Source organism: Carcharhinus amblyrhynchos, chromosome 9 (assembly GCF_965287045.1).
Source record: "Carcharhinus amblyrhynchos chromosome 9, sCarAmb.v2.hapA, whole genome shotgun sequence".
Taxonomy (NCBI): Eukaryota; Metazoa; Chordata; class Chondrichthyes; order Carcharhiniformes; family Carcharhinidae; genus Carcharhinus; species Carcharhinus amblyrhynchos.
The window spans coordinates 21,212,338-21,234,297 of record NC_137332.1 but is presented as its reverse complement, the minus strand read 5'-3'; the positions used below and the strand labels follow the sequence as shown (position 1 = coordinate 21,234,297).

Sequence of the window (21,960 nt, the reverse complement as noted above, 5' to 3'; positions counted from 1 at the left end):
TGAAGTCTCCTGGCCCACTAGCCTCTCCCCTCTTGCTAGAAGTAGTTCACTACAGCGGGGTTTACCACTAGTAGGGAGCTGGTGGCCAGACCCTGCTGGAGCGAAGGGAGGCCATGGAGGCCCCCCAGGAGTTTGGGAGTTGGAAACTGCCACCTGGGCATTGCCAATCTGGCAGTGCCAACTGATTCCCAGGCACTGCCCAAGGGGCAAAGTGGCAATGCCCGAGGCACATCTTCACACTGCCCACTAGGCATCAGAAAGTGCGAAGGTGACAGGGCCAGAGAGCGGAGGGCCTATTGGGGGTGATTTGTGGGGTGGGAGGTCTTGCTGCCACTCTGCATAGGGATCCATGGGAGAGGGAGGGAAGGGGCTGATCAGGGCTGGCCTTCGGGTGGAGGGGGGGAATGGGAACTGCCTGGGGTGGGGGTTAGTTGGGGAGATTGGGACTGCCCAGTTGGGAGGAGGTTGGGGAGATTGAGGTGTGTTCAGAAGTTAGCAGTTAAGAAGGCAAATAGTACGTTGGCCTACATGCAAGAAGGTGTAGATACCTTGCTGCAGCTGTACAGGGCCTCACTGAGACCACACCTGGAGTATTCTGAGTGGTTGTGGTCTCCATATCTCAGTAAGGATATACTTGCATTCGAGCGAGTACAGCAAAGGTTCACCAGACTGATTTGTGGAATGGCAGGATTGTTGTATGAGGTAAGCTTTGGATGGTGAGGCCTGTTTTCACTGGAGTTTAGAAGAAAGACAGGAGATCTCATTGAAACATATAAAATTCCGGCAGATCTGGACAGACTGGATGCAGGAATGACGTTTCTTCTGGCTGTGGGTTGAGAACAAAGGGTCACAGTCTCAGGATACGGAATAGGCCACTTAGGACTGGGATGAGGAGATATTTTTTCACTCAGAATGTAGTGAACCTGTGGAATTCTCTACCACAGAATGTTGTGGAGGCCAAGTCACTGAATATATTTAAGAAGAAATAGATTTTAGATACCAGAGGCATCAATAGGTTTGGGCAGAGTCCAGGAGTATGGCGCTGAGATGGAGGATCAGCTATGATCACATTGAATGGTGGAGCAGGCTTGAGGGGCTGAATGGCCAACTCCTGCTTCTATTTTCTATGTTTCTTTGTTTCTATGATGCTTATTCCCAATTGTTTATTTCTATCCTATTGTATGAATGGACTCAGATCTGATCCCTACGTGGATTAAGTCCATTGTAACAAAGTCAGGACAGTACTAACTTAAGCGAGTCTAAATATAAAGTTTTGTTAATATGCTTTTCAGCAGTGAAGTGCATTGTTTTACAATGAGTTCATGCGTCTCCAGGACATTGGAATTATTCTGCACTTCAGGTCATTGATTATTTAAGAATCAATGATCATTTCATCCCTGAACAGGAATGAGAACCATTTGCCCAAACGCAGACATTTATGATGTGATTCAATCAACTGAAAATTTGCAGTACATTTATATTGAAGTGGGTTTTAAATAGAAAATTTTGAAAAGATACACTGCTTGCATTCAAATGCAGCCAGAGAATCCAGTGATCGAAGTTCAAAGCATCACCAGTATAAAAATAAATGGAGAAAAAAAGCAATGATGTCCTGTTTAGCCAACATGGTCTCTTTCCAAAGAGCAGGAGCCAATAGCTTCCTAAGCACTTACCAATCTACAAAGCTTTGCCTCACATGGACTTCAGGCAGTGCTTATTTAGCTTATGTTCTCATGATGGGTGGCCAACAAGTGGCTTAAGGGAAAAGCCAGACTCTACCTTAAAGTTAAGTGTACCCGAACAGGCGCCGGACTGTGGTGACTAAGGGATTAGCACAGTAACTTCATTGCAGTGTGAATGTAAGCCTATTTGTGACTAATTAGCTTTATTTAAATGTCCACAGGACCCCAAACTTAATAGAAAACTACAATTTCTCTAAAGAGCTGTTCAATATTCAGGGAAAAAATTGTACAACAGTTCTCAGATTCACATAACTTACAGACTGTCAAAAAAAAACTATCGACAGACAAGCTAAAACCAGGTCTGCACAATATGCTACCAAAAGTGATTTTTTTTCCTCAAAAGTTTTCTTTTGAAAACAAGATTTGCAGTATTGAAGAAAATAGTTTTACAACAATGTCCATCCACCATCAGCCTGTATTAAAAAGTGGAGTATCATTTAAATATATCAATCATTTCCATTTTGATAGAACACAACATAAATAACAGCGTCATGTTTGGATTATTACAAAAAATCCTCTGAGTTCCAGGACGTGTCCTTTGTGATAATAACAATGTTATAACAGTAACTCTCCTGAATGGCAAATAATGGATGAGACGAAATGTACAATTTCAGCGCAGTTAATAGATAAGATTCAGTTAATTTAACAAACAGCCATGCAGGAAGAGATACAAGAATTGGAAATTGCTTCCACCTCAGGTTACATCAAGAAATTGGTTCCATTCCTGAATCATAGTATTGGATTCAAAAGGATTTTATTTAACTTGATTTCTAAAACATCTAGTCATATATATTAAACAAAAACAACATGTTACATTTCAAGCAAGAATAAAGTTTTTTTGACTAAAATCAGTAATGGATTTCTACCTATTACAATTCATCACAATATTACTGGGGTTCTCAAAAAATGACAAAACTACCAATATAAAGCCTTCTATAACCTCATTGTGAAATGACTTTGAAAGCTGTGGTCTTCCTAAGGAATATTGTAGCACTAAGGTCAAGATGTGCTGAAGCACCATGTTAAAGTCGCTGTGGAATTTATTTCCAATATGGCCAAATGCTTATATGATGCTGAAAAAAGAAGACCTGTTGTCAAAGCTTTTCATCTTGAACTCAACAGGGCAATTACAAGAATTCTTGCCTCTGTCCTGCAAGATGAAAAGTTTCAACATCTTTTCTCTTTTTTCAGCAATACCCCAATTCAGAACTATCAAGTGACAAAATACTCGTGTTGACAAGTCATTGCAATATAAGTTCATAAGTTCATAAGATATAGGAGCAGAATTAGGCCATTTGGCCCATTGAGTCCGCTCTGCCATTTGATCATGGTTGATATGCTCCTTATGCCCATTTTCCTGCCTGGTCCCCATAACCCTTCAACCCATTACCAATTAAAAATCTGTCTAACTCCTCCTTAAATTTACTCTGTGTCCCAGCATCCATCACACTTTGGGGTAGCGAATTCTACAGATTCACAACCCTTTGGGAGAAGTAGTTTCTCCTCAACTCTGTTTTAAATTTGCTACCCCTTATCCCAAGATTATAACCTCTCACTCTAGAATGCCCCACCAACGGAATCATCTGCTCCACATCCACTCTATCCATATGTTTTATCACCTTGTATACCTCAATTTGATCTCCCCTCATTCTTCTAAATTCCAGAGAGTATATGTCTAACCTGTTCAATCTCTCTTCATACGACAAACCCTGCGTCTCTGGAGTCAATCTAGTGAACATCTTCTGGACTGCCTCCAGTGCCACTACATCTTTCCACATATAAGGGGCCCAACACTATGCACAATACTCCAGGTGCAGCCTCACCAGTGACTCAAGTGGTTTCATCAGGACTTCTTTACCTTTATATTTTATTCCTTTAGCTATAAATGGCAACATTCCATTTGCTTCCTTTATTATCTGCTGAACTGCATGCTAGTTTTCTGTGATTCATGAATGAGAACACCCTGATCCCTCTGCATTGGAGCACCCCAAAGTCTCTCCCATTTGAATAATAAGTCGCCTTCACATTTTTCCAACCAAATGCATGACCTCACACTTATCCATGTTAAACTCCACTTGCCACATTCTGGCCCACTCTTCTATATCCACATATATCCATTTATAAGATTCTTATTTCCTCATTGCAACCTACTGTCTCGCTTATCTTTGTGGCATCTGTAAATTTGGGTATAGAGTCTTCCATTCCTATATCCAAATCATTAATCTAGATTGTAAATAGCTGGGGCCCAAGAATCGAACCTTGTGGCACCCCACTAGTTACTTCTTGCCATCCAGAAAAAAACCCATCTATCCCAACTTTCTGTCTTCTATCTATCAGCCAGTAACCTATCAAAGTTAATACCCCAAATCCCATGTGATTTAACCTTGTGAATCAATCTTTTGTATGGCAACTTATCAAACTTTTTTGGGGCAGCACGGTGGCACAGTGGTTAGCACTGCTGCCTCACAGCATCAGGGATCCGGGTTTGATTTTCGGCTTGGGTCACTGTCGGTGTGGAGTTTGTACATTTTCCCTGCGTCTGTGTGGGCTTCCTCCGGGTGCTCTGGTTTCCTTCCACAGTCTGAAGATGTGTGGATTAAGTTGATTGGCCATGCTAAATTGTCCCTTAGTGTCAGGGTGATTAGCATGGGATTATGGGAACAGGGCTTGGGTGGGTTTGTAGTCGGAGCAGACTCAATGGGCCAAATGGCCTCCTTCTGCACTGTAAGGATTCTATGATTTTATGAAATGCCTTCTGGAACTCCAGATATACTATATCAACAGGACCCCCATTCTCCACTTTGCTTGTTACATCCTCAAAGAACTCTAGCAAGTTAGTCAAACATGACTTGTCCTTCATAAAACCACACTGACTCTGATGGATGGCATTTTGACTTTCCATATGTCAAGTATTTAATCTTTTGTCTGAACTACAAGAAATGAAATCAATACATATTCTTTAGACCACACCACATTTACTCATTCTTTCCAACCAATCAATTTATCATCATGCTTGCCAGGATATTAATTTACTCAGGAGAGCTGTTAAAAGGATTTCTATATGCAAAATTATTTTGATTGAATTCTTTTTTACAATGTGGAAAATTAGAGCAGAATTGTTATATAATGATCCGTGTATCCATTCGAGCACTGCCAGTGTCCCAGCATCAGAGGGACAGCTTGGAATGTATTTTCCTCCACAATCAGATGCCTTGGTGCTGGAAAAATGGTCACCAAGTCCACCACCAGCTTTTTGGGGCTGTACTGAATTTTCCTCACCCTGCGCCATCGAAACTGTCGCTGGTTGTTTCTGTCCTGTCCACATGCAAATGCAGGTGGGGCGCTGAGAGCAGGGCTTAGGTTCCTACTCATCTCCCCTTCTTTATCTTTCCCCCACTCCCTCACCCACATGTTTCTTCAGGGCTACCAGGTGAACCACTATAGCAAACTTTAGAGAGTGGCAGGAATGATCTCAGCAATTAGAGGGAGAGGGTCTAGAAGAATCATAGAATCCCTACACTGCATAAAGAAGCCATTTGGCCCATCGAGTCTATACCGACCACAATCCCACCCAGGCCCTATTCCCATAACCCCATGCATTTACCCTACTAGCCCCCCTGACACTAAGGGCAATTTAACATGGCCAATCCACCTAACCCACACATCTTTGGACTGTGGGAGGAAACTGGAGCACCTGGAGGAAACCCACACAGATACAGGGAGAACATGCAAACTCCACACAGTCAGAGACCCAATCTGGGAATCGAACCGATGTTTCTGGTGCTGTGAGGCAGCAGTTCTACCCTCTGTGCCACTGTGCCGCCCCGGAAGAAGCCCCATTATGCTACAAATCACCGACCCACCAGGCTGAGGTCATTTGAGGCAATAGGCATAGAAGGCGATGGCCAAGTGGTATTATCACTAGTCTATTAATCCAAAAATTCAGCTAGTGTTCTGGGACCTTGGTTCAAATCCCACCATGGCAGATGGTGGAAATTGAATTTAATAAGATATATCTGGAATTAAGAACCTACTGCTGACCGTGAAAGCATTGTTGATTGTCGGAAAAACCCACCTTGTTCACTAATGTCCTTTAGGGAAGGAAATCTGCCATCCTTACCTTGTCTGACCTACATGTGACACCAGACGCACAGTAATGTGGTTGACTGTCAACTGCCCTCTGAAATGGCCTTGCAAGCCACTCAATTGAAGGGCTGCAATGGATGGGAACCCCACCACCTGCAAGCTCCCCTCCAAGCCACTCACCATCCTGACTTGGAAATATATCATCATTTCTACACAGTTACTGGGCTAACATCATGGGATTCACTCCCTAATGGCCTTGTGGGTCAACCCACAGTACATGGATTGCAGTGTTTCAAGCAGGCAGCTCACCAACAGCTTCTCAAGGGCAACTAGGGATGGGCAATAAATGCTGGCCAGCCAGTGATGTCCATGTCTTACGAATGAGTAAAGAAAAATCAAATCCTATCCCAACAGTTTAGAAGCAGAATCAGGAAAGTCCTATCCTAGGATCTTTAATTTTTAATTCTTCCATTTTAAACTCCAAATTGATTGAAGGCATTTCAGAAATAGGATGCTGAAACTCCTTAAACAAAATCCATGGAAGTAAGTCAGTCTCAATGCAGCTGATTCTTGTAGATAGTAAAGAGAACTGTGCCCAAGTCTTATTGGCAGCTAATTTATTTGAGGCAATTGAAGATAAGAGATCAAGTATAACAAAAGTACTCCAGCTTTACAATAAACAGATTAAGTGATTGTTTGTTCCAGTCAGAAATTGTGAATAATTGCCCTGCTCTTAACAGGGAGATAGGAGATAAGAAGGCAAGGAGAACTAGCAAAAGGGTAAGGATGTGCAAGTTCTGTCAATGATAGGGCTGTATTTATACATATATGCAGATCCCCATCTGATACTCAGCAATGTGTGAACAGTCTCCAATAGTCAACAAGTGGGTGGTATGGGCATGCATGATTGATGGGAAGTGGGGCCTGAGGAGCCTAAAGGTTTCCTTTATTTGGCCTTCCTGGGAATATTTTGGCTCCTTCTGGTTCTGGAGGAGGAAAGTTGTGCAACTTAGTTGGGCCTCTAGCCTGTTGGTGCCTCCATTGCGTTTCTGCTCTTGGGCAAAAGCAACAGTACTATCACCTGTGGTGAGGTGGTGGTAAGAATATCACCCCACCTTGAATTTTGTCCCTGACTACATTCAGTGGGCACATTATCCCAGGGCCTGAAACATTACTGTAAGTATGCTGGCCAGGGATATGGTGAATTTGAGACAAACTGTGGGATTCTGATATTTTAACCCTTGCTTCCCAAACCAATCTTTCTGTTCTGCCATTTAACGGGGAAGGGGACAGTGGGTAAAGATAGAAGCCAATAATTCAGATGCCTCACAGGTTCAACTCCAGCCTTGGATCACTGTCTGTGCAGGGTCTGCACATTCTCCCCTTGTCTGCATAGGTTTCCTCCAGGTGCTCCGGTTTCCTCCTACACTCTAAAGATGAGTGGGATAGGTGGATTGGCTATGAAGCATTGGCTATGAAGAGAGGTTGCATAAACTAGGATTGTTTTCACTGGAAAGACAGACTGAGGGGAGACCTGATAGAGGTCTACAAAATTATGAGAGGCATAGACAAGGTGAATAGTCAGAGGCTTTTTCCAATGATGGAAGTTATGAGGAGATTACAGGTTCAAGGTGAGACAGGGGAAATTTAAGACAGATGTGCGGGGGAAGTCTTTCATGCAGAGACTGGTAGGGCCTGGAACGCGCTGCCAGCGGAGGTGGTGGAAGCAGGCACATTAGCAAAATTTAAGAGGCACTTGGATGGTTATATGAATAGGGAGGGAATAGAGAGATATGAACCAAGTAAGGGCAGAAGGTATTTTTTTAAGTTTAGTTGGGAGATCATGACCAGCACAGACTTGGAGGGCCGAAGAGTCTGTTCCTGTGCTGTACTTCTCTTTATTCTATATTTTCCCAATGACTCTGGGATGTGCAGCATATGGTCAGAACATTCCAGTGTCCAGTTGCCAGCAGTATTATTCTGGAAAAAATTACTAACAAGTTTCAAAAGGGATTTGCACCTTATTTATGTGAATGGGTTTCTTTTTCCATTTTGTAATCCACACCAATCAATAGAAATCAAATTTTACAATTGTCCCTACATCAGAAGAACAGCTTCCCTAAGTTGAACAAAAAAACCCCAGTTAAGATCCACATTTACAATGCTGTAAATTTTAATGAGCCGGTATGCCAGTTTATCAGTTGCCCTGCAGACATAAGAACATAAGAACATAAGAAATAGGAGCAGGAGTAGGCCATCTAGCCCTTCGAGCCTGCCCCGCCATTCAATAAGATCATGGCTGATCTGTCGTGGCTCAGTTCCACATTCCCGCCCTCTCCCCATAACCCTTAATCCCCTCTCTTATCAAAAACCCATCAACCCGTGTCTTAAAAATATTTAGCGAGATAGCCTCCACCACTTCAACGGGCAGAGAATTCCAGAGATTCACCACCCTTTGAGTGAAGAAGTTCCTCCTCAACTCCGTTCTAAACCGCCCCCCCTTTATCTTGAGGCTGTGCCCCCAAGTCCTACTATCCTTTCTGAGCGGGAAGAGTCTCTCCACGTCTATCCTATCCATCCCATTTATCATCTTATACGTCTCAATGAGATCTCCCCTCATTCTTCTAAACTCTAACGAGTACAAGCCTAATTTATTCAGCCTCTCCTCATAGCTCAACCCCCTCAACTCCGGCATCAGCCTAGTAAACCTCCTCTGCACTCCCTCCAAGGCCAAAATATCCTTGCGTAAGTACGGTGCCCAAAACTGCACACAGTGCTCCAGCTGCGGCCTCGCCAATGCCCTATATAGCCGCAGCAAGATCTCCCTACTTTTATATTCAATCCTCCTCGCTATGAAGGCCAGCATCCCATTAGTCTTCCTGACCACCTGCTGCACCTGCAAGCTGGGTTTTTGCGACTCATGCACAAGGACCCCGAGGTCCCTCTGCACTGTCGCCTGCTGCAGTCTTTCGCCACGTAAGTAATAATCCTTCCTACCATTATTCCTACCAAAGTGGACCACCTCACACTTGTCAACATTAAATTCCATTTGCCATTTCCTGGCCCATTCGCCCAGCCTATCTAGATCCTACTGTAGACTGTCCACACCCTCCGCACAATTTGCCTTTCCACCAATCTTGGTGTCATCAGCAAATTTCGACACCCTACACTCGGTTCCCTCCTCCAGATCATCTATATAAATGGTAAATAGCTGAGGCCCCAGCACCGACCCCTGGGGCACTCCACTAGTCACCATCCACCAATCCGAATAGCACCCATTGACCCCCACTCTCTGCCTCCTATTTGACAACCAATCCTCTATCCACGCTAACACCCTACCCCCAACTCCATGCCCCCTGACCTTCTGCAATAACCTCTTGTGAGGTACCTTGTCAAACGCCTTCTGAAAATCAAGAAAGACCACATCCACCGGCTCTCCTCTATCCACTGCCTAGACACATCCTCATAGAACTCCAGTAAATTTGTCAGACACGACTTCCCTTTAATGAAACCGTGCTGCGTCTGCTCTATCAAGCAATTCCTCTCAAGATGCCTCGCTATTTCCTCCTTGATGACGGATTCTAACATTTTACCTACAACAGATGTTAAACTAACCGGCCTATAATTCCCTGCCTTTTGCCTGGCACCCTTCTTAAACAACGGCGTAACATTAGCCGTTTTCCAATCTTCCGGCACTTCCCCGGAATCCAGCGATGTCTGGAAAATAACCACCAAGGCATCCACTATCACCTCCGCCATTTCTTTCAGAACCCTCGGATGCAATCCATCCGGTCCTGGGGACTTGTCCACAATCAGCCCCTCCAGTCTGTCGAGCACCTCCTCTCTAGTAACAGTAATGTCATTAAGATCCTCCAGTCCTACCACCTTTCCATCTCTAACACCCGGCCAATTATTCACGTCCTCCTCTGTGAAGACAGAAACAAAAAAGTTATTCAAGACCTCAGCCATATCCCCATCCCCTACCACTAAGTCCCCCTTCTCATCCTCTAAGGGACCAACGTTCACCCTAGCCAGCCTCTTCCTTTTTATATATTTATAAAAACATTTAATTTATAAAGACATTTAATGGCCTCCTCAAAGTCCAACCATCTGACCAGCTGGTAGCTCTGTAGTCCCACTGGCAATAGACTGGAGTGGTGGCCACTGCTGGAACCAAAGGCAATTCACAAAGGAAATTGTTGCAGGAGCTGAACACCAGGGTAAGTAGTGGGAGTGTCACTGCCACTGTCACACCGTTACACTGGCACTCCAAAGACGTGCTGGTTAGATTGGCCATGTTAAAATTGCCGTTAGTGTCCTGAGATACGTAGGTTAGAGGGATTAGTGGGTAAATATGTAGGGATGGGGGGGTAGGGCCTGTGTGGGATTGTGGTCAGTGCAGACTTGATAGGCCGAATGGCCTATTCCTGTACTGTAGGGTTTCTATATTTCTAGGTTCAGTTGAGGGGGGACGAGAGGGTTAGAGGCTGGGTTTGAGAGAACATAAGAACATAAGAACATAAGAAATAGGAGCAGGAGTAGGCCATCTAGCCCTTCGAGCCTGCCCCGCCATTCAATAAGATCATGGCTGATCTGTTGTGGCTCAGTTCCACTTTCCCGCCCTCTCCCCATAACCCTTAATCCCCTCTCTTATCAAGAACCCATCAACCCGCTTCTTAAAAATATTTAGCGAGGCAGCCTCCACCACTTCAACGGGCAGAGAATTCCAGAGATTCACCACCCTTTGAGTGAAGAAGTTCCTCCTCAACTCCGTTCTAAACCACCTCCCCTTTATCTTGAGGTTGTGCCCCCTAGTCCTACTGTCTTTTTTGAGCGGGAAGAGTCTCTCCACCTCTATCCTATCCATCCCATTCATCATCTTATACGTCTCAATGAGATCTCCCCTCATTCTTCTAAACTCTAACGAGTACAAGCCTAGTTTATTCAGCCTCTCCTCATAGCTCAATCCCCTCAACTCCGGTATCAGCCTAGTAAACCTCCTCTGCACTCCCTCCAGGGCCAAAATATCCTTGCGCAGGTGCGGCGCCCAAAACTGCACACAGTACTCCAGCTGCGGCCTCACCAATGCCCTATACAGCTGCAGCAAGACCTCCCTACTTTTATATTCAATCCCCCTCGCTATGAAGGCCAGCATCCCATTCGCCTTCCTGACCACCTGCTGCACCTGCAAGCTGGGTTTTTGCGGCTGATGATGGGTGGATTAAAAGGAGAAGTTTGATATTAGGGGAGTGGTTTGCATCCGACAGGCACAAGAGATCTGAAAGAGAGGTTGCCACCCCTTGCCTGGCATCATCTGCAAAATAAATGCTACTGGGCTACCCACTTGTTGCTGCAGGTAAAATAGTGGACAGGATTTGGTGAGGCTCTTAAGCACCATTAATGGCCATTTCAGAGCCTAATAGCCCTTTCATACAGGTTGGGGGTGGGCACATAGATGGTGAGAACACCACGCGTTAGATTTTCCAAGTCTCCTACTTTCAAAGCCACCAGCAGGGGGCACAAATCAAAGCCTTTGTTTCTTTTTTCCAGACTGATGTAGCCAGTATTTTCCAGCATTTTCTGTTTTTGTTTCATAGTTTCTGTTTGTTTGGCATAATTCACTGTTTTATCACCACAGCTGGACTTCAGCACTCATGATGACCCTCTCCTGTTTACGTGGAAGAGCGCAGGAAAGATTCTACATATTAATGTTGAACTTCTAACAAGCAGGGTAGGAGGGGAGCTCTCAAAGCGTATGTAATTGGACAAGTTGATGTCCATATTGAGGCTAAGCAGTACAGGCCTTTGGGTATACATTTCTCGGCCGTACAGTTTCCATTTATTTAATCAAGTCAAATTAATATTAGAAATTATTAGAAGATAAGTGATCAATGATCCACACTTTGTTCTATAGATTTTTCAGATAGGCTATAGGGCATCAGAAAATAACATTAGAAGCTTACAGCAAAGGATGCCAATGGGCTATCCAACTTATGCCAACTCTTTGATATACAAATTTATTTCACTGCCCTATTCAATTGCCTTAGAACCTTTGCCCCAGATGTTGTCAGTTTATTTTTATTAGTCACAGGAAGGCTTACATTAACACTGCAATGAAGTTACAGTGAAACTCCCCTAGTCACTGCACTCCAGTTTGGGTCAATGTACCTAACCAACACATGTTTCAGATTGTGGGAGGAAATCGGAGCACCTGGAGGAAACCCATGTAGACACGGGGAGAACATGCAAACTCCACACAGACAGTGACCCAAGCTAGGAATTGAACCCAGGTCCCTGGCACTGTGAGGCAGCAGTGCTATCCACTCTGTGCCACCATGCCACCCCACTTACTTACTCTTTCCATTAAAAATGCAATGATCACTCCTTTAACTATTCCCCATATTGAAGCATTCCAAGCTCTGGTAAACTCTGGTAGGAATTTCTCTTAACAATTATCAATGGGAGAAGGGTAAAAAAGGAAAAACTCAGTGCAGAAACAGATTTAAACAAGTGAATCAATGTCTTACCTCTGGGACCTTGAAATTTGCTTTTGTGTGCAGTTCAGGGCATAGAAATCTTGGTTTCCCTGGGCTCGGAAATCTCACAGTTTGATCTCACTTGGAACTTGGATGCATAACAAAATGCCGTCATTCAGCATTATCTTAAAAGTTTCAGGCCAGAGTTGCCCAATCTTTCAAATTAGGAATGTACGTGTGGGGCACAATCTTGGCAGACGCACATTCTAGCGTTGAAAGAAGCCCTTGGTGATTAATTTTAAGCATAGAATATCCATTTCCCCAATGATAGAATCTAAAAATTGCTATGCTTTTCACTCAGAAATATACAGAATAGGTATAAACTGTTACGTTTCCCTCGCAGAGAGCAGCCCGGTCTGTATAATATGAGTAACTAGTGAGCTTCAGCATTTAAGAGAACTGAACAGATTGTCAAAATATGCGTTGCCACGAAAGGCAACTTTGGGAATTAGCATACAAAGTCCTGTGGGACCTAACATTGCTAACTTGGTCACAAAAATGTTCTACTTTAAACAGTAGTGCTATGTTCTGGGTAAATATAAACCAAGTGCGGGTCCTCCCACAACATTGAGTGTTCATGAGGTATTTGAGAACATTATAGCCCTTAACATTTTGTCACTGGTTTATGGCTCTGGTGTGGAAATGCCGGCATTGTACTGGGGTGGGCACAGTAAGAAGTCTCATAACACCAGATTAAAGTCCAACAGGTTTATTTGGTATCACAAGCTTTTAGAGTCACTCACCTGATAAAGGAGCAGTGCTCCAAAAGCTTGTGATACCAAATAAACCTGGTGTTGTGAGACTTCTTACAGTTTATGGCTCAGTCAAGTTTTTGTCAGTTTTACACACGACATTAATAGCATCACCCAGATTTATCATCTGAACTTCCGAGGTTATAAGGAACATTTGTTATGGTTATGTTTTATGCAACAGTCCTTGAAGTGACAAAGCGGAAAATGTGCCCCACTCCTCAACATGGATTTTCTCACTCAAAATAATTCAGATGGTGCGAAGAATTGGAAGAAAAGACAGAGGCCAATTATTATTCATAGTACTGATAAGCACAGGTATCAAAGATCTGTTAGAAATCACAAATTGTAAAGCATCTCTTTAATAATCAAATTCCTCATATTCTTGAGCAGTGAAACAATCAAAAGACATGGAGATAGGGTGTGGAAATGGAGTTTGGGTAAAAGATTAGCAATAATCTAATTGAAAGGGGAGAAAGCATGAGGGATTGTATTTCATACAACTATTCCTACAGGGGACTGTAACATGTTGCATTCCTTCTGTGGGCGAAATTTTACCCAAGGTTCATACAATTCCCCCCTCCCCCCCGAGGCCAATAGAGAATGCTGTTCTCTGAGCCTCACTTGCCCCCCGGATCGGGGTGGGCGTGACGGTAAATTTCCGGCCTGTATCTCTGGTGATCCAGCAGAGGAGTGAGGAGCCGTGTCTTTAATAAAGAACATCCGTTATCACATAAGATCCATCTATGCACTTTGGGGTTGAGGTGAAGATCTGAAGAAGTCTAGTGGGGGAAGCTTGTGTAGTTGCTTAACGCTGGCAGAGTGGAAGCTGTTTAGGAGTAACCATTAAAATCCAGAGCTGGTTCTGGGAAGAAGCTAGAAGTGAAGAAGATCAAGGGCGCAGTGCCTTGAACAGCTACTAACAAATCCACTGATGTGAGCTGCAAGGTCATTAGCAACAAGGGCAGTGTGACCATCCACCTGGAGTGAAACAGTCTCCTGTGGCACTTTTGTTGAGCATTTACTCTCCGTTGCCTTGTTGTTCTTTCTTTCTCTCGTGTGCCCTTCAGCTGCATGGGGATCCACCCTTCCTCTGGAGGGGGTTGCCCCTCATTACCAAGGGGCTCAAGCCTGATAGCCATGCCTCCATTGCCAGCAAGCACCTTCCTCCTGGGCAGGTGCTGTCCAATGCTGCTTGACAGCTTTACCCACTGCTTCGCTGCCCTCAGGGGTGAGTCAAAACCCATCAATTGCCTGACACTGAATGTCCACCTCCCCTACCACTTGTGCAGTACCAAGGCCTTATTAAATGCCTAATCTATTGTGGCTCCACTGACCTGACCGAATTAAAACCCTGCACCAGCCACAGCTGGCTTGCCACTTTGTATCCACCTCCCTTCAGTCACTTCCTGAAACCCGTACACTCTCTTCAAGATTCCACCCTTCTCTTTCAAGAAGCTCTTAACAAGCATTTTGAATACATTCAGTTCTGTCGCAGAGTCACATGGACTCAACTCTGTTTTTCCCTCACAGATGCTGCCCAATTGTACCGATGTCAACACACGCCCAATTGTACCAAAGCTAAGTTAGGTCTAAGTTAAACAACAAAAGGCCCAATCCATCACGCAAACCAGCCTCCCATCCATTGACTCTGTCTACACTTCCTGCTGCCTCGACAAAGCAGCCAGCAAAATTAAGGACCCCATGCACCCCGGACATTCTCTCTTCCAGTTTCTTCCGTCAGGAGAAAGATACAAAAGTCTGAGGTCACATATCAACCAACTCAAGAACACCTTCTTCCCTGCTGCTTTCTGACTTCTGAATGGACTTACCTTGCATTAAGTTGATCTTTCTCTACACCCTAGCTACAACTGTAACACCGCATTCTGCACTCTCTCCTTTCCTTCTCTATGAACAGTATGCTTTGTCTGTATAGCGCTCAAGAAACAATATTTTTCACTGTATGTTAATACATATGACAATAATAAATCAAATTCAGTCAAAACTTCTAAGTGGTTAGTGAATCAATACGGAAACACGTAGGTGCTTTTCCAGTAGAAAGGTTTGCAGTTTAGATACACTATTTGTGCATTCCTGCGTAACCCACTTTAAATTTTAATTTTCTCCAAAGGCACAGCATTGAAAAGATTATCTGTTGTACTTTTAAACAGATTAGAGTATGAATTTTAGCTTTGGTGAAAGCTGTATCCAACCTTTCACATGTACAGATCATTTGACTGATACTAGTAGCAGATGGAACAGTCAAACAAGCCGCACTAAGCTCCCTCACAGCTGAGTATTCAAGATGCGTTGAGAACTCAAAATGTATACCATACAATGAAGAAGAACAAAATATAATCTTCTATTAAGTGGTAAAAGAGCAAACAACTAACTCCCCTCCAGTGGGGAAATATTTGATCTGGTAGCAATGTATAATGAAATCAATATATTATATACCATTAAATGTAATGTATAATGTAACACATATAAAGGCCGGAATTTTACCACTGTGCCTGCCATGGGAATCGGAATGTGCGAGGGCAGACAATGTGAAGGTCCGTTGACCTCAAGCAGGATTTTACGGTTTTGGGATGATCGAGTCTGTAAAATCCCACCCAACATTATATATCCAAAACAAATATCAGACATAATGCAATAAATGTACAATATACAATGTAATAAATGAGCTTCTTCAGATTTACTGGAAATAACAACCAGCGAAAAAGTCTCATGATTATATTTTTTTGATTATTGTATAATCTTACAGTATAAAGGAATTGAGGAAAAACTTTCTCACTCAGAGGATGGTGGGAATCAGGAATGTGCTGCCTGGGGAGGTGGTGGAGGCCGGAATCCTTACAACCGTTAACAATTACTTGGACGAGCAATTGAAATATAACATTCAAGGATATGGGACAAGTGCAGGAAATAGGATTAGCGCGCATTTAGTGGTAATCACTATCAGTGCAGTCTCGATGGGCCGAAGGGTCATTTCTGCGCTCCATGACCCTTTGACTCTACGATTTTAATCTGATAGTTTTATGCCACATGTCCCCCGCCACCCACCCTGGCAGGTTTGTAGGTGGAGGTGTAGCATGAAATTGCAGGTAAGGGGATTTCCTCTGGGTTCCTGACCACCCCAAACTCATAGGGTTTTAATTTGGGTTGTGCAAGTTCTCAGATGGGAAGTCTGGTCTTAATCGCCCCTGTTGAAGCATGTAAGTGGCCCATTACTGGCCACTTAAGGGTTGTTTCTCACTTAGCCCTAGTTTTTAGGTTGGATTAACGCCCTGTGGGTAAAACATGGAAATAAAGTTCGATCCTGGGCGGGGGGGGAGAGGGTACAGCTATGCTTTCACCAGAAACTCCCTTCTGATTGAGGGCCCTCCCCTCCCCTTAGAGTCCAGCGACTTCCTTTGCTGCACTAATCCCACCCGCTCCCCACCCCCACCCGCCCACCCCTTTCCCCTCCAGTCTAAGCCCTGAGACCTGGACACCTGCCTCGTGAATCCCCAGGCTTTCCCTACCCTCCCTACCCTGGGGCCACTTGCACTTCCCTGGATTTTATGTTCACAGAACTTAGGGCCCGATTTTACCATTGCGTCGCGCCCGTTTTCGGGCGTGAAACCTTGGTAAAGTTGGGCGTGAGGTGATTAGCGTGATCCATGCTCATGTCTGCGAAGATCCAAAACAGGCGCAACACCGTTTAAATGCATTTGCGTGCATTTAAATTGAATTAATGGGCTGCCCGCCCAACTTTACCAGCATTTCCCCCTGTACCATTGCGTTCGCCCATCCAGATTCGGAGCAAAACAGACATGCTCAATAAAGGGCTGTTTCGGGCGCTCCAGCTTCTGAAGAGGTAAGTTCAAAGCTTCCAGCGGCTCCCTAATTCAGATTGATGGTGGGGTGGGTGGGTGGGAAGATCATTCTCTGGTGAGGAGGGTGGTAGAGGAGGGAGGCCCGATCATTCTATGGTGGGGAGGAGGAAGGAGGCCTGACCATTCTCTGGTGGGGAGGGAGGAGGAAGGCCCAACCATTCTCTGGTGGGGGGGGCGTGGAGGAAATCAGATGGTTTTCTGGAAGGGAGGGTGGAGGGGGGGAGGGAGGCCACATCGTTCTCTGGTGGGAGGGCGAGAAAGGCGGGTCAGATGTATCTCAGGTGGTGGGGGGATGGGAAAAGAGAGGCCAGGTGGATCTGTGTTGCGGTGGAGGGGGACAAGGACAGGGCGGACCAGTGCCACACTGCACGCAATTGGTGGAGGATAAAGGGGGGATCTCCTGCCACTCTGCATGCGATCGGTGGGTCATGATCCATCTGGGTAGCGGGGGGAGGTGAATGGATAAGGGGGACAGTCATGTTGTGCAGGTGGGGCGATGTCTGTGGGGGCCATCACTTCCACTTTTTGCTCCCGGGCTGTTTTATCTGCTTGTTGTGGCCTGGGAGCGATGTGACAGGGGAACGTTTTTCAAATTTTTTCCCACTGCATATATGCAGTTCAAAGCTCCGATCAGAGCTACAGCATTTTGGCTGCGATAAACCCTGCCCACAGCGTGATTCAGACCCGCCATTTTTTTCAGGCTAAGTGCATATGGGGCCACCTGAGAACAGGTTTCCAGGTCGGATTTGAATTACACCCAGATTCAGCACTTACAATCAAAGTGGTAAAATCGGACCCTGAGTCTCAGGCAGCTCCATGCAGTTTCTCTTCCGGCCACTGCAGCGCTGTTCCTGGAGGGATTGGGGAGCTGCCAGACAATCACATTGGCCAGCAGCTCTCCATGGCATGACTTATTTTAGCGTGAAGGGCGGATTCTCACCTTATGCTAATCAATGCTCAATATAGCATAAAATGGCAGCGGGGCAGTTGGAGCAGCGGAAATGAGTTTTCCCACTGATTTGTCAGATGGTGGGAGCCCATATTTTTATAAAATGCTGATGAGGATAAACTTCTTGAAGAACCTGACTTAAATTACAACTTCGCCAAAATATTGAACTTAATTTATACAAATGTTGTGTCTTATACTTGCTTTGTTGCAGTGCAAACATTATAAGCCTTGGCCATCTGGTTTTAAACATATTGCAAGTGCTTAATGCCGAGTTGGTGACAAGATTATGCATAATTAAAAGATTACTACAAGATGAAAATAATGCTGTCTTTGCTTTTCCTGTGACTCACTCAAATGCAAATAGACCTAAAGGTACAAACCTGTGGAAATATGGTTTTATTTCTAAAATGCGTAAACAATAAATTCTTAATAATGCAGCACTGAAAGAGGTGTTAGCACCAAGTTATTATTAAACAAAAATATGTTTTATTCTTACCCAGCTCTGCTCTTGTGCAGATCAGTCCACAAAGCAATGTTTCTCACGAGGTGAAGAAAATTCTTTGCTCATGGAAAATTTCTCCCTATTTTGTGGCTTCACACCGGGATCATAATGAGACCTTTGGGCAAATCAAGTGCTGAGCCGAAGCCAGAGGCCAGTTGCTGGATATCACGACCATCAATGAACAAGTTGTGGTCTCATGTGCAAATGCCCCCCTCCCACCGTCTCCTTGCACCACCCCCTCCAACCCCACCGCCCCCCCCACACACCCATCCCACCCTGCCACCAACCACAGTTCTCTCAGGCCAGTTCTATACCATTCCTGACTGCAATTAGTCAGTGCCCACATCCATCTCAGTGTTGTTTTCTTTGCTGAATGCTCAAACTTGCTTTGCTTTCCTTTGGCTCGTCAGCTGCCTTCTGCTGCTCGGCGCGCCCTGGCAGTCAGAGGCAATTAGCAAATTACTTTTCTCCTAAATTAGCTTCCTATACTTTGGCGTCATGTCAATCAGCTTGTCCTTTTAAGCTGCCTCTCTGTACTTTCCAAACAAACAACAGCTGAGAGAATGACAACCCAACTACACTATCCTTTCCCCCTTCAAAACCATGTCACTGGCTACTGTCAGTCTCTTCGATCTGCTACTTATTTGTTTCCCTGCTCCTTGACTGGGTTCGATTCCTAGCTTGGGTCACTGTCTGTGCAGAGTCGACACATTCTCCCAGTGTCCCTAGGGGAAGTAGTGGGGTAAGAAGTCTCACATCACCAGGTTAAAAGCCAACAGGTTTATTTGGCAGCACAAGCTTTCGGAGTCTCAGGCTCCTTCTTCAGGTGAGTGAGGAGTTGTGTTCACAAACAGGGCATATATAGACACAAACTCCATTTACAAGATAATGCTTGGAATGCGACTCTTTACAAGTAATCAGATCTTAAAGGTACAGACAATGTGAGTGGAGAGAGGGCCAAGCACTGTCGATCGACATTCTGACGTGCCACAGTGGCAGTGACAGAGAGTACATCGCACGTGGGCACTGCACTTATCTCCTTGAACCCCCTTGGGGATCAACATATCAGTAGCTGTCAGGGACCCAGGTGGCAGTGTATCATTGGTATTGCCAAGGAGAGTGGGGCAAAAGGAGGGATGGGGGGAGGGGTGGGGCACCTGAAAGGGAGGGATGGGTGAGGTGATATGAAGGGGGATGTCTGGGGGAGGGGAGGGGTGAATCGCCCTCATGCCTACATGGTGTGGGGGAGAGCCACCCATTATTTGAGTGGAGAGGGGAGGACACCCTTCTTTTATAGGGAGCCTCCTCGCCAGTGGGTTGTGGGGGGGTGAGAAGTAACCATTTCCATGGCAGTGAGAGAGGGCCCTGATCTCAGTGAAAGTGAGCTGACCAGTATGACTCCCATCATGCATATTTTTACACGTTAAAGATGGATGAACCCCACCTGGAAAGTGGTGTCAGCTCCTGTGGGAAGCACTGCTTTTCCCAGTGGCAGCATCACGTTGAAATGGGGACTAAATTTGACCTGAAAAGGTGTGGAGGGCAACAGGATAGCTCAAAGGATGTTTATATTTTGGGAAAAGTTGAGTTCAAAGAAGTGGTGAGAACAATGGGTTAGTAGATGAAAAGATATTTAAGGAGAAGTATTGAGACAATGTGTGGCTGGCCATGTGAGGAAGACCTCCTGGTGAAAACAGCTCCAGGCCAGTAGAACAAAGAATGACAAAGAAGCTGATAAAGAAGGGTAGGATAAACTATGAAGCTGGGCTAGCGCTTAATATAAAAAAGGATAGCAAGAGTTTTTATAAATACATAAAAAGGAAGAAGCTGACTAGGGTGAATGTTGGACCCTTAGAGGATGAGAGGGGGGACTTAGTGGTAGGGGGCGGGGAAATGGCTGAGGTCTTGAATAACTTTCGGTCTTCACGGAGGAGGACGTGAATAATTTGCCGGGTGTTAGCAATGGAAAGATGGTAGGAGTGGAGGGCCTGAATGACGTTATTGTTACTAGAGAGGCGGTGCTCGACAGACTGGAGGGACTGATTGTGGAAAAGTCCCCAGGACCGGATGGAATGCATCCAAGAGTTCTGAAAGAAATGACGGAGGTGATAGTGGATGCCTTGGTGGTTATTTTCCAAACGTCGCTAGATTCCGGGGAAGTGCCGGAAGATTGGAAAACGACTAATGTTACGCTGTTGTTTAAGAAGGGTGGCAGGCAAAAGGCGGGGAATTATAGGCCAGTTAGTTTCACATCTGTTGTAAGAAAAATGTTAGAATCCGTGATCAAGGAGAAAATTGCGAGGCATCTTGAGGAGAATTGTTTGATCGAGCAGACACAGCACAGTTTCGTTAAGGGGAAGTAGTGTCTGACGAATTTATTGGAGTTCTATGAGGATGTGTCTAGGGCGGTGGATAGAGGAGAGCCGGTGGATGTGGTGTTTCTTGATTTCCAGAAGGCGTTTGACAAGGTCCCTCACAAGAGGTTATTACAGAAGGTCAGGGGGCATGGAGTTGGGGGTAGGGTGTTAGCGTGGATAGAGGATTGGCTGTCAAATAGGAGGCAGAGAGTGGGGGTCAATGGGTACTATTTGGATTGGTGGATGGTGACTAGTGGAGTGCCCCAGGGGTCGGTGCTGGGGCCTCAGCTTTTTACCATTTATATAGATGATCTAGAGGAGGGAACCGAGTGTATGGTGTCGAAATTTGCTGATGACACCAAGATTGGTGGAATGGCAAATTGTGCGGAGGGTGTGGAGAGTCTGCAGAAGTATCTAGATAGGCTGGGCGAATGGGCCAGGAACTGGCAAATGGAATTTAATGTTGGCAAGTGTGAGGTGGTCCACTTTGGTAGGAATAATGGTAGGAAGGACTATTACTTACATGGCAAAAAACTGCAGCAGGCGACGGTGCAGAGGGACCTCGGGGTCCTTGTGCATGAGTCGCAAAAACCCAGCCTGCAGGTGCAGCAGGTGGTCAGGAAGACTAATGGGATGCTGGCCTTCATAGCGAGGGGGATTGAATATAAAAGTAGGGAGATCTTGCTGCGGCTGTATAGGGCATTGGTGAGGCCGCAGCTGGAGTACTTTGTGCAGTTTTGGTCACCGCACTTACGCTAGGATATTTTGGCCTTGGAGGGAGTGCAGAGGAGGTTTACTGGGCTGATTCCGGAGTTGAGGGGATTGAACTATGAGGAGAGGCTGAATAAACTAGGCTTGTACTCGTTAGAGTTTAGAAGAATGAGGGGAGATCTCATTGAGACATATAAGATGATGAATGGGATGGATAGGATAGAGGTGGAGAGGCTCTTCCCGCTCAGAAAGGACAGTAGGACTAGAGGGCACAGCCTCAAGATAAAGTGGGGGGCAGTTTAGAATGGAGTTGAGGAGGAACTTCTTCACTCAAAGGGTGGTGAATCTCTGGAATTCTCTGCCTGTTGAAGTGGTGGAGGCTGCCTCGCTCAATATTTTTAAGACGCAGGTTGATAGATTTTTGATCGGCAAGGGGATTAAGGGTTA

General features: G+C 45.1%; 1 protein-coding gene across 3 annotated transcripts in view; it reads right to left on the bottom strand.

The window, feature by feature from the left end:
• The window catches only part of LOC145347635 (palmdelphin-like), a 123,792-nt gene that overhangs the window by 81,884 nt on the left and 19,948 nt on the right, over window positions 1–21,960 (bottom strand). For 2 of the 3 annotated variants that reach the window (XM_080195286.1, XM_080195288.1), the window contains exon 1: window positions 18,440–18,650. The exons of the other annotated variant lie outside the window; for it this stretch is intronic. The gene's annotated coding sequence lies outside the window, so the exon portion shown is untranslated. Of the gene's footprint in view, window positions 1–18,439; window positions 18,651–21,960 lie in introns of those variants that run through there. 3 annotated transcript variants of the gene reach the window in all.